At 40.4% G+C, this 19,199-nt stretch overlaps 1 protein-coding gene across 2 annotated transcripts in view; it reads right to left on the bottom strand.

The window, feature by feature from the left end:
- Window positions 1-19,199, bottom strand: part of DIPK1A (divergent protein kinase domain 1A) — a 228,858-nt gene that overhangs the window by 185,098 nt on the left and 24,561 nt on the right. Inside the window, exon 2 of one of the 2 annotated variants that reach the window (XM_068242602.1) lies at window positions 576-681. The exons of the other annotated variant lie outside the window; for it this stretch is intronic. The gene's annotated coding sequence lies outside the window, so the exon portion shown is untranslated. The remainder of the gene's footprint in view (window positions 1-575; window positions 682-19,199) is intronic. 2 annotated transcript variants of the gene reach the window in all.

Below are 19,199 nucleotides of genomic sequence, written 5' to 3'. Positions count from 1 at the left end.
ACAGGTAGGTGGCCTCAGAGTTTCGGACTACCCAACAGGCTTCCGGCAAATAATGCTGTGGCAGTTTTTTTCAGCCGTGAGGGCGGGGTTTAAGTTAAATGAACATTTCAGGTAATGGGTGTGTTATTCAATAGCCGATCCCCTGTTAGGGTACAATAAAGACCACATTAACAAGTGCCTCTTTTACACTGTAGGTACTTTTTAACTGAAGAAAGCAAATTCGCTGTAGCATTTAAAAGTCAACTCTGATAAGAAATCTTAATATACTAATAGATTGGTTATAGACCCTTCATTAAAAAATACTACATATGTTTCCATAATGTAAATTGCTGTGTGCAACCCCCAGCAAGGATTGCACTCCACTTCCTGTCCTCTATGATCTGGTTATTCGGACAGGAAGTGAAACGTAATCTACCTAACCAGAGATCTCAGAAATTCTAATGCCTCCTTAGTGTTTCCAAAGCTGAAGTAATGTTTTGTCTGAACTTGCACTTAAATGTCCACATTCCAACAAGTGAAAATAAAGCCTGCATTTTACAGCCTGAAGTGTGAAAATAATTAAGTTGTATATTTACCCATTTGAATCCTTGAATTAGTGGTTGCATGACTTTTCAGCATCCTTCCAGCGAGTGGTGTGTGCAGACACAGCAACTGTCACCCTCAAGGTTTGGGACCTGATCCCTAGAGAAAGAATTTTGGGCATGAGCTTTATACAGAGACAATTCTTCGCTACAGTCAATGTGTTGCTATGGAGAAGGGAAGGTGACACTGTGGGGCACAATGGGCAACAACATGCTTGTTCATCTTCATCAGAGATCCAGTGTACCAAACCTCTAAGTGATGTCAAGGGACGCCTGTACACATGCTAGACTGTTGACCAAGACTGCCCTGAATAGCCGCCTCAGTCAGTTCCATTAAGCTTTTGTACAATGTTAAAGCAAAAATGTTACATGACTTGAAGCCAAGCCAAGAAAAGAAAAACAAATAAAAATAGCCATTGATAGACCAGCTGCTAACTGAAAACCAGCTACTGGGGCAATCTGCTGGCTGGAAAACAAGTGCCAATCTTTTTTCACTTACAAATGCTCCCAAACTGCTAAGTTACATACAAATTTAATTGGAACTCATCCGAAAAGGCCATTCGGGGCTGTCACAGCCAAGAATCTAGCATGTGTACAGGTATCCCCAAGGTCACTTAAACCGGATCTGTTCGGGACAGCCAAGCACGTTGTTACTGCCCTTACCCCACCCATCAGAAGCCACTCCATTGTGCACCATGCTATTGTCCCTTCTCCCAGCCCCATAGCAACAATACACATCGCTAAGGTATGGCAGAGTGACTTGTCTGCACAGTGTTCATTTCATGTAGTGCCACCCGCAGGATTGAGCTCAGACCTGATAGGCAACACTTATGGTGCGTGTGAGCGTACATTTACAGGGAAACTTATTCTGCTGAGATAGGTTACTTTAGCTCAACAGATTCATGCAATTATTGACAAATCTTTCAGCTTACTTACCTTGTAACAACATTAAAATGTAGAAGACTTTTTAAGTACTGATATACGCTAATAGTAGCTGTTAAAAACTGAAGTTTTCAATTTAAAGAGAAACTGTAACCCAGGATTGCACTTCATTCTAGTTAGTAGCTGATACCCCCTTTCCTACAAGAACTCTTTACCTTTTCTCAAATAGATTATCAGGGATGTCTGTATGGCTGAAATTGTGGTAAAACCCCTCCCACTGTGTGAAGTCAGGACCTAGGGAGCCTTGTTGCATTGTGGGAAATAACGACTGTTTACAACTGCCAAGCAACAAGTATCTCCCTCTGTGCATGTTTGCCTATAACAAAAAAACAAAAAAAAAACAAAGAAAAACTTTTAGCCTATTGCATTGTTAGGGGTGGGGTTATACATAATGATAATTGTTGCTGGGTTTTTTCATGCCAGTAGTAAATATGATTACATGCAGGCTGAATGTGGACCAAACAATATGAACAAATTACCTGGTGAATATGAATAATTTCTTATTTTGCAATGAATTGATTTATCTTTTCCCCTTTTCGCTAAAGTTCCTCTTTAAGTTATTATTACTATATTCATTAAGGATTTATAAAGTGTTGAGACATTTTCCAGTGCTCTACAGAGTACTGTACACTGAATAATTCATGTTACTAGCTGTCCCTCATAAGAGCAAACAATGTGCTATCCCTATCATATTCTAGAGACAAATTCTGTGGAAAAGCCAATTAAGGTATAGCAGTGTCCAAATGTTTATGGAATGAAGCTCTGGTCCGAGTTGTAAACTCTTCCCAACCCTTTCTTCTCCACTAAACTGTTCCCATTGGCCAACTGTCACTATGCCAGTGTCTACTTATCCTGTCACCAACATCATATGATTACATATGGTGACAGCTGGTCAGTGGGAGCAGCTTAGTGAGGAAAAGTGAGTACAATTTATCACTCAGACCTGACTGTCTCTATGAACAGATGGATACGGTCCACTTAACTCCACAAGTATGTTTTTGGGATGGGACAGAAAAAATAAAGCACCAGAAGAAACAAAAAACGTACAGCATATAAGTGCCATGTAGATAGCATGCCGGCTAGAATAGGAGCGTGGATCTATAGCGCTGCAAGGCTAGTGTGCCAACCATATACCCATGTACTCCTTTGAGGAAAAATCTTGCACTCACTATTAAAACAATACACAAAAGACTATGCAATTTAAAAGTAACTCTGCAGTGAATGTAAACCTGTGTAGTACACAGGGACTCCGCTGGGGCTTTCTGATGTACGGTTTTGTACAGTACATTAGTAAGACTACCGACGCACAAGCATATTTTTCTTCTTTTTCTGAAACCTGGAAATCTATTGAGCACATGGTACACCTTCAAATACACCTGATCTGAGGCCATATACTCCTCCTGAGGAAGTGAACGTTGTTCATGAAATGCATCAAGCCAGGTGCTTGGCCAAACATACTGGGTGTTTTGTTTTTTTTATTCGTTTTGCTCTCAGTGATATAGGGAGTCTGGAATTTTCTTCCCTCACCAACTGAGAGAAGCAAATTACCTCACCTGAATTGGGTTTGAAATGATAATGGTACTGTATATGTTATCATTATATCTAATAGCGTGTATATCTGCTAGTTGTTTAAGTCCATATGTAACTTTTTTTTAACTCGTTAGCAGCTTCAATAGCTACCTCAATTTGAGATCAGTGCCCTGCTGTAAATTCTTGGAATGCTTTAATCTCTTTCTACTAGCAGAAAATATAGAAACTGAAAGCAGAAGTCCTCTGTTATTGTCTCATATTGCCCCCTTGTGACAAGTGGCCCAAATACACATTACAGCAGTACTAATTAGAAGCAATGCAATGTAACAAATAAGAAATAAAATGTGCTAATATAAATTGGCCTGCAGCACTTGCAAGCCTGTAAATTGGCAGCTAAAGGGTTCAAACGTTGGGATAAAAGTGTTATTTATATAACTAAAAGGCAGTTGTAATGCACGGTGTGTCCATGAAGTGCAAAGCACAAGCCACAGCAAGTCGCCGCCCTTCCGGTGGGGATAAAGGGGAGGAGGGTCCATCTGGTGCGGGCTCTGCAACGGGTGTTCTTAAAAAGAATTGTGGGATTACTGGAGTTTTTATAACCAATAAATGACATGACTAGACACATTGATATCCCCCTAAAATTCCTGAGACCAAACAATTTACAAAACTACATACTACACATGTAATACGAGTATAATTACTCTATATTTTCACGTGTCCATTATGTTACAAACGATTGTTATGCTATGATGTATACAGACACAATTTCCTACGCTCTCTCTGTATTTGGCTATGTGCTTTTACCAATACTCTGCACACGACTTGAGTTTCAATTACATTAACCTGCAATATAACTTTTATTTGCAGAGGTACTGTTAAACATATATCTTAAGGTGGCCCCAATCCATACTAACTTTTAGATTTCTTTTCAATTCAAGAATTTTATTACATTTTTCATTGACTAACATTTAAAAAAATCTGATCCAATATATCATGGGTTAACTTTTTCCCCAATTATGAAAGAAAAATGATTTAAAAATCTGAGAAAATTGCTTGGGTCTATTCATCAAGAAATTGGAAATGTACCCTACACCATTACATTTTTATAAAAATTGATCAGAAAAATCCACCACGCCCAATTGACTAAAACTGGGGGGAGGGGGAAAAAAAAAAAAAAAAAAAAAACACAGGAAATTCGATATATTTTCCCTAAAAAAAATAAAAAAAACACTTTGCATTTTCCTGTACGATATGTTTATCGAATTTCAGTAAAATTGAATATTTTATTGCATGGTGTGTGGCCACCTTTGTAAATTTATAGAGAGGGATGTTGTCAAGGATATTATATGTATTTAGAAAACGAAGCAACCATGCGATTGTGCGCACCTGTGTCTCCCTATTAAGTTTCAGCAAACAAAGCGTAATTCGTAAGTGCCAAAGGCTAGTAAGGATCTCTCTCTTTAAATAGAAACTTAACACGGGGTAATTTAAAATTTCCTCAACAAAACTAAAATTGCATTTTAAAAAGTATCAGACCGTAAAAAGAAAAAAAAAAAAAAAGAAAAAAAAAACGCAAACTAGTTGCACAAAGTACAACAAACATCAAGCACGGGATATCAACCTGAAAACCTACAAACATGTAGTGCTCGTCTCACCTTCAATTAAGGGATAAGGGAGCTCAGAGCAAAAAGTATTACAAATTTATTAAAGCGTTATAACAATATAAACAAACAAAGCATCCATAAAAATCCCCCCTAAAATCAAAGCACAGTAGCTAGGCATCCAGCACGAGTCCCTAATAGGAGTGTACTTCCTATAAATATCAGGATCTTTGCATGCATAGAGATTATCTTCAGACCCAACTTATGCGTTTGGATGCTGCAGTCTGGTGTAAATATTTGTGTCACCCCAGATTTAAAAGCGTATGCCCCTTTTTGTGTTATTTGCAAATAAAATAGACTTATAGCCTTTCCTTTTACTATATATATATATATATATATATATATATATATATATATTTAAATAATATATATATATATATATATATATATATTTAAATAATATATATATATATATATATATATATATATATATATATATATATATATATATATATATATATATATATATATATATATATATATATATATATATATATATATATATTGTGTGTGTACATTATTCAGCAATTGATATTTGATCTAGGCTAGGTCCATATATGTATTTATCTTTATACTTATGGCGCTCTAGCTTCAGGGATCCTCTCCTCTTCTCCCGATGTGCGTGCGCAGGTGGATGTATTTCCTGCGTTCCACGTGGCGGGAGTTTCCGGATGGGGTCCGTTTCGCCTTCCCTCCCTGGCTCCTCCCCGTCCCAGCCGCGCTGTGTCTATCCGTCCTCGCGTCTGGGTCGGGTGGGAGCTGGTGGGCGGTGACACTGGGGCATGATGCGCGCATGACGGATGCCTGACGGCGTCCTATAAGACAGCCTGCCGGCAAGGCTACTGGACTCACCACACCTTCCTTGAGAAAGCTGGCCGCTAGCCAGCGAAACATGTCGGATATTCCGGCGTGGTGACTTTGAGCCTGCTGCTGGTTCTTGGCTCCTTCCTCCCCTTCTATTGCTGCCACTGAACGAACTTCTGGGTACTCTGGACCTCCTGCATGGACCACCGACCACTTGGATGCAAACTTTGGCAACTCTAGCTTGTTGTTTACAAACGAGACTGTTTGACAATCCATCTGGACGGTAGCCATTTTGGCTGGATCCCATGCACGGACAACTACAGTGATCTCTTGAGCAATACTCTGGAACAGACCGGTATATCAGCGGAGGGTAAGAGCTATGCTGACTGCATAGCATACAGATTGAACAGGCTTGGCTTTGCTTTGCTGTCGTTTTTTGCTCTGCATCTTATACCCCCTCATGCCTGCAATTGTTGCAATGTCTGCACTGTGAAACTTTCTGCTATGCTGTACAGAGTACCCTCGAACTCAGTCATCTTTGCCACTGCTGCTTGCATATGAGACTTGTGCCTTTCTGCCTAAATAACAGGCTATATATCTGCTTCTAGCTAACCCAGCATCATCAAATTGCTATGGATATAATTTGTGCAATGCATTGGACTCATTCAGATCTAGCTATGATAAGTTCTTTTGGCTGCATGTGCTAGTGGTTGGTGTGCTTGACGGCGCCTGGGGAGGTTAGGTGGCCACCTGGCAGGTTCTTTTTGTTGTTTTTTATATATATGTATGTCAGTGTTTGTGTGTGTTTTTTGATTAATAAAAAGTCTTTTTGATACCTTTATAAAAACCCTTGTGGTCGTGATGACTCATAATCCCTCATTTTTCTATCCTTGACTTTTTTGCCAACTTATGCGTATACAGTGATCACCGCTGCTCTGCTTAGAGTAAGTGAATCTTCCGATTCCCCCCGTGTGCTGTATCTGCACGCCTCTGTATTGCCACTTACGCAACCGCCTCTGTGTTGCATAAGTGGCAACACAGAGGCGTGCAGATACAGCACACGGGGGGAATCGGAAGATTCGCTTACTCTAAGCAGAGCAGCGGTGATCACTGTATACGCATAAATTGGGCCTGAAGATAATCTCTATGCATGCAAAGATCCTGATATTTATAGCAAGTGCACTCCTATTAGGGACTCATGCTGGATGCCTAGCTACTGTGCTTTGATTTTAGCAGGGCTGTGGAGTCGGTCCAAAAATCCACCGACTCCGACTCCTCAGTTTAGGATTCCACCGACTCCGACTCCTCTAATTTGCATATTACAATTTTGTTGATTAAAAGTATGTAACATGAAATTCGTCTCTTAACTGCCAACGCTTAGGAATTTTACAAGACAACTGAAGTGAGAAGGATATGTAGACTACTATATTTATTCCCTTTAGACTAAAACTAGTCCTTGGTAAGAGTACTTGTAAAAGGTACAAACCGGAACAAAGAACATCTATCAGGCCCTAGGCAATGTAAGTGTGGGTACATGTAAGAACGATGTGCAGGTACTCTGCAGGGGAATGAGGAGATTCTTCCTCTATTACACATTCTTCATGCACAATCTGAACAAGGTTTATGGGTGACAGACAACACCTCTGTGTTCAATGTGCACAGCATTCTCAGTGGATTCCCTGCAGCTCTGTGGGGAGTGCATATGTAGAGTATAGTACTACTGTGTAACAAAGTAAACCTGAGACAGATGAAATTAAAGTTTTATACATACCTGGGGCTTCCTCCAGCCGCCTTCAGGATAATCAGTCCCTCGTTGTCCTCCTCCACCACCTGGATCTTCTGCTATGAGTCCAGGTACTTGAACCAGTCGGGCGTAGTGCGCATGCACACACTCCGCCGCCAGGAGCATACTACACCTGTGCAGCACTATTGCGCAGGTGCAGAATGTTCCTGGCTGTGGGAGCGGCATGCGGCCGGACAGCGCTGACTGGCTGAATTACCAGGACTCATAGCAGAAGATCCGGGTGGTGGAGGACAGCGAGGGACTGATTAGCCTGAAGAGGGCTGGAGGAAGCCCCAGGTATGTATAAAACTTTACTTTTCATCCGTCTCAGGTACCCTTTAATTTGAGGTCACCAAACCAAATTTTAACATATCAAATTATTTGATTTCATCAGCAAAGGGAGTGCATACATTTGCATAAATCAGCATCAGTGCAGAATTATTTCCATCTCATTGACCATCTCTATTAGTGACACAGCTACACATCAGGCTTTATTCTTACAGCATAGATGTTATTTAGTATATATAAGAGATTCCTGTGTACACATCATATATACAGTCACAATCAGATATGTATATCTGACCTTAAAAATACGGGGACTGCTTTATTGAAGCAGCACAAGTAACTAATTTTGATTGGTTTATTTCATTTTTGTGGACTAAGCACAGCTATTACTGTATATATACATTATTTTTAATGACTATTATCTGAGAAATAGAACATTTTATCATATTTTCTATTTTAATTACAGTTACAAATTCAGGAGTCGTAGTCGGAGTCTGTGCATTTTTTCCCGACTCCGACTCCAGGCACCCAAAATTGCCCGACTCCACGACTCCGACTCCACGACTCCGACTCCACAGCCCTGGATTTTAGGGGGGATTTTTATGGATGCTTTGTTTGTTTATATTGTTATAACGCTTTAATAAATTTGTAATACTTTTTGCTCTGAGCTCCCTTATCCCTTTATTGTAGTTGCACACAGTATTAAAGAGAATCTGTATTGTTAAAATCGCACAAAAGTAAACATACCAGTGCGTTAGGGGACATCTATTAGCCTCTGTCACAATTTCACCGCTCCTCGCCGCATTAAAAGTGGTTAAAAACTGTTTTAAAAGGTTTGTTTATAAACAAACAAAATGGTCACCAAAACAGGAAGTAGGTTGATGTACAGCATGTCCACACATAGAAAATACATCCATACACAAGCAGGCTGTATACAGCCTTCCTTTGGTATCTCAAGAGATCATTGTGTGTTTCTTTCCCCCTTCTGCTCTCATGCACTGAAGTTTCAGGCTGCTCTTTTCTTCTTGCAAACAGCTTTGCCCTTGTCTGTAATCCTCAGTATGTGAAAGCCCAGCCAGCTCAGAGGACGATTTATCCAGCTTGTAAAAGATAAGAGAGAAGAGAGAATCTGCCATAATCTAAATAACACACAGGCAGTGTGCAGAGAGGGGCCTGGAGGGGAGAGATTCATCACAGAACCACAACACTGAAGAACTTGGCAGCCTTCCAGACACAGGCCGACAAGTCTGACAGGGGAAAGATACATTGATTTATTACAGAGACTGTTATAGTAGAAAGTGCTGCAGTAAGCCAAAACACATTAGAATAGCTTTTGGAACTTGTAGGATGATAAAAAACAGGATGCAATTTTTGTTACGGAGTCTCTTTAATGAAAAAAGGCACTGCTGTATAATTTCACAGCTATAATAAAGCTATAATTATCAATCGCACTTGATGGTCATTTTGTTAGTGATGGGTAAGAGCAGATGAGAAGCTATTCTGGAAGTAAAGCTCTAAGCATGGAGAGTACATGAGGACAGAGAGGATCACAGCAAGGCATGCTGGAATGTGGAGTAGCTGGGGTGTGTCACCCCTCTACAGTAACAACAAACCTTATTCTAGCAAAGTGGAACACAATTCAACTTGAAAGAGCGAAAGTGATACAATAATCCAACAACAACCAAAGCTTTGTAAGTAGCTTTGATTGTCATCCTAAAATGATCCAGTATGATGATTGTTCTTTATGTTGTAGTCAAAGGTATTAATGATCCATAGTGTTGAACCCATAAAGGACCACTACAGTGAAAAATTGTAACAATTAAAATGCATTATATGTATAACATGTGCATTTTTTCCAGATTAAAATGCACAATTCATTTCTTTTTTCCCTCGTCAGTCAGATTTTAATAATCTGACAGATTTTGGACTAGTCCATCTCCTCCTAAATTCCTAAATTCTCAGCCTTTCCTTTATTTTTTAAAGCACTTCCTTAACGGTAGTTGCTCAGTCCAACTGCCAAAATAGTTTGTGAGTAGAGGTTAGATACTTTCCAGGGATTCTTTTTGTAAAGAATAGCGGAGATAATGGGCATCCCCCATGAGGAGATGGACTATTCCACAACCTGACAGATTTGTAAGATTGTTACTACCTACAGTAAGTGACATCAACATAGGAGAAAAGTAATTTATAGTGTATTCTACTGTGGAATAAATTAACTTCTCATACACATGTATTTTACATTTTACAATGTTTTAAAATAGTGGTCCTTTAATGTTCAAACGCATCCTATGCCGTCCCTTCTCCATAGGACTGTCCAGAAGAGAGAGTCAAGAAACCTTTTTTTTTTTTTTTTTTTTGGTACAGGGATCACTCCTAAAGCTAACACTCAAAAATATTGTCCCGAAAGGATTCAAAAATAACTGGGATCCATCATCTTAATTCCAAACCTGCCTGTATAAAATCTCTTACACATCATATTAAACACTAACAATATTCTTTTCCCATGAAATAGCATTTTTTGTTGGGTTTGGAATCCACTTAGAATTGTAAAACTCTATAAAAAAACGCTTGCGATTTTGCCACTTAATAAAAACAGAGCCATATTTACAGTGATTTCAGGCTAATCAAATTTGAGCCCTGCTTTCCTTTATGATATCACTCCAAAAATGCTGAAAGCAAAGCGTTTGCGTTTTTGAAAACTCGCAGTGGCTCCTGTAGGATCATGGCCATTCACTTTCAGCAGTGAAGCTCTTGTGGAATCGCCAGTGCAGCTCTTGGGGAAATGTCAAGGCATGCCTCACAGAAGCATTGTGGGAGAATGATGTCACCCGTTATATATAAAACTATGCATGCAGAGCCAGGGCACACTTGCACTTGTATGGTGCACATGACCACAAAGAGTGTTGATAGATATCTATCCATCCATCCATCTATCTTACCTCACTGGTACGTTTACATCTGCACCTTGAACTGACACCTAAAGCAAATGCACAAACCCAATATGTACTTATAGAAGTAAATGTATACATACACAGTTAGCAGAGTTAGTTACTACTCAGATAGGCAGTGAAGAAACAGAACCACTAAAAATTTTGCAGAGTACCTAAAAGAACCCCAAAACATCCTACCAAAAAAACGTATGCCAAGTAAAATGTTGCCTTCCTAAGCCAGAAAGCATTTGCAAATATTCAGCTTCATGTGAGCCAATCATAACCCCCATAATGCATCACATCAGCAGAGTGAGGGTACATGCACATTATTTTATGTTCTGAAAAAGCCAGTTATGCACCTGGTGCAATTACCGGTACTTGGATCTTCCGTTATATTTCCCTACACAGCAGCTGTCAGACTGGAAAAGGGAGGCAAACTCCAGTGCTGCTAACCATAGCGGGAAAGGGTGCAGCATGCTGTTGCTCTGCACAGTGGTATCAGCACATCCAAACATACTTGTATTTGTTGGAGTAGAATAGAGAGAAGTCAGGTAGGATCTCTGGCTGAGCAGTCTCGAGTGAGTCACAGAAATGGCTGGACGTAACATAACATCTTTCATAATGCAAAAAAATAAAAGAAAAACCTTCAGTCCATATTTCAACTGTGTACTTAGCATTTTCCAGGAGTTAAGCTGACAAGGTTCCTATTAATGCGACTCGCACAGTTTTGATTCAAGCAGTGAAGTATTAAATAGAATACTTTCATGCCAGATGCATATTGAGCAAACTGCCATCCCGTATAGTGGGAATATATATATATATATATATATATATATATATATATATATATATATATATATATATATATAGTTTGGCATTTGCAGAAATATAACTTTTGTTGTGTGAATACTTCATCCTACTAATTACTGAATCTGAGAGAGCCTAAGCGCTTTGAGTCCTATGGGAGAAAAGCGCTATAGAAATGTTATTGTATTGTTATTATATTATATATGTATATATATATATTTTCAATGTTAAACACATATAGGTTTATCTAGACGAGAAGTATTGTTAGTGTTACATACAATGGAGATGAAGAGTATACAATAAAGCCATTCATATGACATTTCCTGAGACCTACTTAAAGAACCACTATCGGGAAAAAATGTAAAATAAGTGTATAAGAAGTACATTTCTCAGATAAAAATGCACAATAAATTACTTTTTTTTAACTCCTATACTTCTGTCGCTTACAGTAAGCAGTAAAAAATTCTGACAGGTTTTGGACTGGTCCATCTCCTCATGGAGGATTCTCAGTATTTCCTTTATTCTTTACAAAAGCACTCCCTGGAAAGGATCTACACAAACATGCCAGTTGGTCTCCCTAATCACTTATACGCTAATCAGACTGCCATTCAGGAAGCATAAGCATACGGAAGTTGCATGGTGAACAGCTATACAGGTCACCGAGTACCTGTGCCTCTGCCGGTGCCTAGCCTCAGCTGAACTGCTCTGACAGCTTCGGTAGTAACCAAACGACAAAGAGATGGCACACTACTGGCTGCAAAAGCCCTTTCTGTGTATTTATCAAACAAGAACACTACATGTTACGGATTTAAAACATCCATCAGGTGTGAAAAAAAAGTTTTTCACACCTGATGAAGGATGTTTTAAATCCGTAACATGTAGTGTTCTTGTTCGATAAATACACAGCAAGTGATTTTGCAGCCAGTAGTGTGCAGTCTATTCATTTTCGTTTAGATGCAAATCGGGAAGTGCTTTGAAAATAAAAAATGTTTAACACCCTTGAGGAGATGGATCAGTCCAAAACCTGTCAGATTTTTACAACCTATTGCAAGTTACAGTGGCACAGGAATAAATAAAACTTACAATGCATTTTACTCAGCAACAAATGTGCATTTTATAAATATGCCTGCATTATAAATTTTACAATTTTTCCTGATAGTAGTCATTTAATACATACATAATATGGCATAAACATACATTTATGTTGTACATAAAAAAACAAAAAAACCATGGCTGAAGTCAAACCAATAAAGATTAATACAAGTGTTACAGCCATAGTTGCTAGACCATATGACCTTTACATTACAGCGGCATTTCTAGCCTAGCTTATACCAAGCTTGAAATAGAGAATGAACCAAGATGAATATGCAAACCATGAGGACTCCACAGCCCCTTGAGTGCCACAATGCATAGACAACGATCATACTTCATAGGTGGTCAGAGCTTGTCATCTCCTGAAGCCTTCTTTTATAGTAGCCCAGCATGGACAGGCATAACACTCAGGAGTCACATTTCCTGCACATACTTTATTTGCCAACGAGGTTTTTCCCTTTTACTTGTCCTCTGGGTCAATAATTGCAGCCTGTGAGTTCAACTGTAGTCTCTAGATTTTATGACATTTAAGCTTCAGACACTCTGGGTTTGTCAATCCACTTTCCATAAGATAAGACTTCTATTGATCCTGATTTGTCATTTATTCAGAACAGGAGGTTCAGACACCATCAGGCTCTTTTCACATCTAAAATCAAAAATCGCTGACAGCAGAGATTTCCGATTTTTTTGCGCATTTTTTCCTTTTTCCACTGCGCAGTACTATTTTGTGCAAATCGCTTTTGTAAGCGCTTTTGCAGAACAATTCCATTTTTTCACTTCCTGATGTCAGTCAGGAAGTGAACTCTTTGACCTGGAAAAGAATACATACAATGTATTTATTCTTAAAACCGCAAACGCAATCGCCGCATGAAGCAATTTGGTGAGCACTTAGCGCTCTTCCTATACCTTCCATTAGAGCAAACCGCCCCAAAAATGGTCCAAGCACCGCTTTGCGGAGCACAATGCGGACGAAATGCGCATATATGAACCTTCTCATAGAGAATCATTGCACAAGCGATTTGTGGGCGATTTTGAAAATTGCCTGCGCTTGAAAAAAGCCCGAAAACGTCCTAGATGTGAACAAGCCCTCACTAAGGTTCCATTTCCACTACTGCTGAACGTGGCTTGAATCTGCAGTTTCCCAGCATGCAAGCTGCACAATGAAAGGCTGCCTATCTCTTCAAAGCCTTGCTGTCCACATCACACTGACATGCAATTCTGGATGCATGCTGCAGCCTGAATCCATATAGCCGTGCATGGCATGGCTAGGCCATCCAGATGCATACTCACATAACTACAAGTGTGTCCTGCAAAAAGCACGCTGGCTAAGCAGAAGCCAGCCCTTATTAAGGTAGCCATACAGCTAACGATTTTTCTTCAAAGGACTAAGCGATCAACTGTATTGGGTGATCAACTTCAATGTGGTTGAAACGAAAGTCATTGGATTTGTGGCCCACACACTACGAGCGATATCCTATGTGAATCACTGATCTGACTAATGTTGTGCCTCCATGCTCTGAATGTGAAAATCCATTCAGTGTTTGAGGGCTCGTTTCCACTGTTGCGGTGCGGAATCGCCTGGATTCCACCGCAGAAGAAATCGCATGCGGCTGCGTTTCTGCATGCGGATTTAGCCGCGATTTCGCATGGCAAGGAGCCAGGCGAATTTAACCAAGTCACTGCCTGAGTACAGCTCCATAGCAAACCATGCGAAATCGCACGCGAAATCGCGGGGAAATCCGCATGACAAAGCCGCATGCGATTTCCCTATTAAATGCATTAGCGGCGATTCGCCCGCATTCCTCCCGCACGCGAAATCTGACGGCTCTGCCATGCAGATTTCTGCCGCACCGAAAAACGCTCCCGCCGCCGCACAAGTGGAAACAGCCCCATCCACTTATATTGACTACGCGAATCCGCATGCAGTGCCCGCATGCGGATTCGCTATAGTGGAAACAAGCCCTGAATGATATGTGGACAGTACAGTGTTCTCCCCAGAATTTTTTTCCAACTGGGTGGCATGACATGTAGCCGGGTGGGGGCGAGATGAGAGAATGTTGGACAGGCGTTTCTGTGCACAATTAGGAGGAGGGGAGTCGATGACAGCCGGGTGCTCACCAAAACAAGCCGGGTGGAGCACCAAGCTAAAAGAGCCTGGGGAGAACACTGCAGTAGCCAATTCCTGTACGCTCGTTTCTGTATGATCGACTGATATCTTCCATCCTGCTCAATCAACAATGTTGGTCTATTCTACATGATATCGGCCACTTTACTTAGATCAGGTATATTGGAACACATATGATTTTCTCTTGACTTGATAAAGTGAGCAAATCAACTGGCCGATGGTACAGCCAAATGGCTAGATGTATGGCCACCTTTAGAGTTTTCCAGCTGGAGACAGTTCTTTGCACTGAGGTACATGTCAGAGGTACGGAAAAATTATTGTTTTCAAATTACAGTGATCTGTATACCATACATTAATTTAATCTCTCCTCAAAAGACTTTTTACAACTTAAATGGTTGCACCACAAGTACCACGGATATGAAGAAGGAAATAAAAGAGCAATCATTGACTTCTTGAACAAAGGATGCATTTTAGGTTTCCTCTGAGATAGTGGTTTATATCCCTTCATTATAGCATTTTTCTTCAATGCTTGAGTCACATTCTTTAATTTTTTCACCTATGTTTGCACATCAGTCTCATCAACCGTCTTCTCCTTTCTGAGCCTTCTGTGGATGTCAGCAGCTATATAAATATATACAGTGGAGGGAATAACTATTTGACCCCTCACTGATTTTGTAAGTTTGTCCAATGACAAAGAAATGAAAAGTCTCAGAACAGTATCATTTCAATGGTAGGTTTATTTTAACAGTGGCAGATAGCACATCAAAAGGAAAATCGAAAAAATAACCTTAAATAAAAGATAGCAACTGATTTGCATTTCATTGAGTGAAATAAGTTTTTGAACCCTCTAACAATAAAAGACTTAATACTTAGTGGAAAAACCCTTGTTTGCAAGCACAGAGGTCAAACGTTTCTTGTAATTGATGACCAAGTTTGCACACATTTTAGGAGGAATGTTGGTCCACTCCTCTTTGCAGATCATCTCTGAATCCCTAAGGTTTCGAGCCTGTCTCTGTGCAACTCTGAGCTTGAGCTCCCTCTATAGGTTTTCTATTGGATTAAGGTCCGGAGACTGACTAGGCCACTCCATGACCTTAATGTGCTTCTTCTTGAGCCACTCCTTTGTTGCCTTTGCTGTATGTTTTGGGTCATTGTCGTGCTGGAACACCCATCCATGACCCATTTTCAGTTTCCTGGCAGAGGGAAGGAGGTTGTCGTTCTGGATTTCACGATACATGGCTCCGTCCATTTTCCCATTAATGCGATTAAGTTGTCCTGTGCCCTTAGCAGAAAAACCCCCTCAAAGCAAAATGTTTCCACCCCCATGCTTGACGGTGGGGACGGTGTTTTGGGGGTCATAGGCAGCATTTTTCTTCCTCCAAACACAGCGAGTTGAGTTAATGCCAAAGAGCTCTATTTTGGTCTCATCAGACCACAGCACCTTCTCCAAGTCACTCACAGAATCATTTAGGTGTTCATTGGCAAACTTCAGATGGGCCTGCACATGTGCCTTCTTGAGCAGGGGGACCTTGCGAGCCCTGCAGGATTTTAATCCATTGCGGTGTAATGTGTTTCCAATGGTTTTCTTGGTGACTGTGGTCCCTGATAATTTGAGGTCATTCACTAACTCCTCCCGTGTAGTTCTAGGATGCTTTTTCACCTTTCTCAGAACCATTGACACCCCACGAGGTGAGATCTTGCGTGGAGCCCCAGAGCGAGGTCGATTGATGGTCATTTTGTGCTCCTTCCATTTTCGAACAATCTCACCAATAGTTGTCACCTTCTCTCCCAGCTTCTTGCTAATGGTTTTGTAGCCCATTCCAGCCTTGTGCAGGTCTACAATTTTGTTTCTGACATCCTTGGACAGCTCTTTGGTCTTTCCCATGTTGGAGAGTTTGGAGTCTGCTTGATTGATTGATTCTGTGGACAGGTGTCTTTTATACAGGTGACTAGTTAAGACAGGTGTCCTTAATGAGGGTGACTAATTGAGTAGAAGTGTCTAACCACTCTGTGGGAGCCAAAACTCTTAATGGTTGGTAGGGGTTCAAAAACTTATTTCACTCAATGAAATGCAAATCAGTTGCTATCTTTTATTTAAGGTTATTTTTTCGATTTTCCTTTTGATGTGCTATCTGCCACTGTTAAAATAAACCTACCATTGAAATGATACTGTTCTGAGACTTTTCATTTCTTTGTCATTGGACAAACTTACAAAATCAGTGAGGGGTCAAATAATTATTTCCTCCACTCTATGTCATTCTTTGGCCAAGAACTCAATGACTGCACTTCATTTCTCCTTCATAACCATGACACTGCTTCACTTAGGAGTAAAGGAATTATTTCAGTCATGCGGTAAGAGTTACTTTACCTGGTGGTGTAAAGACATCCCATCCAGGGTAATAGTTTTACAGAAAATGGCAAGATAAGTACATAAGTAAGATGCAGAAGAGCAGAGATGATGGTAGCAGGAAGGCTCACACTGATGATCTCACATAGAGGTGGATGCGTCAAGGTATGGGCAGTTTTGGTCTGTATTGGTATCATATGAAAGGCACATCCAAGAAACTGCTACTATTCTACATTGTACCACAACCATTCTTTTTAGCCGATATCTTGTTGGTACCAACTTTCCCCTCAAACAAAAATGATGGTTCCAAACATATAAATGGGCCTGATCCAATTCAAATTTTCACTTAAGTTTTCTCCTAGGTGGTATTTTCACTTTGTAAATAAAATGTCTTTTAAGCCACCAGCAAGCAAGAAACTACTCAGAATAATTTTGACAGTACTTTCTAACCGACTTTTTGGTACTTTAAGTTGCAGAGTGCAACATTTTTTTTAAACAGAAGATTAAAAATGATCTAGGAGAAGACTTAACTTGTGTAAAGTGTATATGGACTGAATGGAGCCATGGAATGGAATGGCCTATCAATTCAACCAATCTGAATCTCAGAGTTTTATTGAGGTGCTCATTAACTGTACAATCTCCCAAACAATCGACCTGGTACGTGGTACCATTAATACTGCCAATTTGTAGTCGTATTGATCTTTCAGTCGTTCCAAATTTTGGATTGATTCTACTAGACAAGACAGAACATTTATATTGCGCTCCTGGCAGACTCAAAGCACTTTTGCACAGCCACTGGGGCGCACTCAGTAGGCAATAGCAGTGTTAGGGAGTCTTGGGCAAGATTCCCTATGATAAATTGTGCTCCTGGCAGACTGAAAGCACTTTTCTGCAGCCACTCAGTAGGCACACTCAGTAGGCAGTAGCAGTGTTAGGAAGTCTTGCGCAAGGTCTCCTCACTGAATAGGTGTTGGCCGAGAAAGAGCAGATATTCGAACCTTGGTCTCCCGTGTCAGAAGCAGAGCCCTTAACCAGTAGACTATCCAGCCAGACTGATCGGATTGCTTAAAATGTTACCTTCCTTTGGTGGGCCCGAATAATCCCTTCCTATCGATCGGACAGTCGATCGTTCAGAAGATTCTACTTTTAGTGGCCACCATATGATAAAATGTTCTATTTCTCGGATAATAGTCATTAAAAATAATGTATATATACAGTAATAGCTGTGCTTAGTCCACAAAAATGAAATAAACCAATCAAAATTAGTTACTTGTGCTGCTTCAATAAAGCAGTCCCCGTATTTTTAAGGTCAGATATACATATCTGATTGTGACTGTATATATGATGTGTACACAGGAATCTCTTATATATACTAAATAACATCTATGCTGTAAGAATAAAGCCTGATGTGTAGCTGTGTCACTAATAGAGATGGTCAATGAGATGGAAATAATTCTGCATTGATGCTGATTTATGCAAATGTATGCACTCCCTTTGCTGATGAAATCAAATCATTTGATATGTTGTTAAAATTTGGTTTGGTGACTACAAATTAAAGGGTAACTGAGACGGATGAAAAGTAAAGTTTTATACATACATGGGGCTTCCTCCAGCCCCCTTCAGGCTAATCAGTCCCTCGCTGTCCTCCACCACCCGGATATTCTGCCATGAGTTCTGGTAATTCAGCCAGTCAGCGCTGTCCGGCCGCATGCCGCTCCCACAGCCAGGAACATTCTGCACCTGCGCAATAGTGCTGCACAGGTGTAGAATGCTCCTGGCGGCGGAGTGTGTGCATGCATGCGCACTACGCCCGACTGGCTCAAGTACCTGGACTCAGAGCAGAAGATCCAGGTGGTGGAGGAGGACAACGAGGGACTGATTATCCTGAAGGCAGCTGGAGGAAGCCCCAGGTCTGTATAAAACTTTAATTTCATCTGTCTCAGGTTTCCTTTGTTACACAGTAGTACTATACTCTACATATGCACTCCCCACAGAGCTGCAGGGAATCCACTGAGAATGCTGTGCACATTGAACACAGAGGTGTTGTCTGTTTACAATCTCCTCATTCCCCTGCAGAGTACCTGCACATCATTCTTACATGTACCCACACATCATTCTTACATGTACCCACACTTACATTGCCTAGGGCCTGATAGATGTTCTTTGTTCCGGTTTGTACCTTTTACAAGTACTCTTACCAAGGACTAGTTTTAGTCTAAAGAGAATAAATATAGTAGTCTACATATCCTTCTCACTTCAGTTGTCTTGTAAAATTCCTAAGCGTTGGCAGTTAAGAGACGAATTTCATGTTA

Source organism: Hyperolius riggenbachi, chromosome 6 (genome assembly GCF_040937935.1).
Source record: "Hyperolius riggenbachi isolate aHypRig1 chromosome 6, aHypRig1.pri, whole genome shotgun sequence".
NCBI classification, from domain to species: Eukaryota; Metazoa; Chordata; class Amphibia; order Anura; family Hyperoliidae; genus Hyperolius; species Hyperolius riggenbachi.
This window is presented reverse-complemented; position numbering and strand designations above follow the sequence as displayed.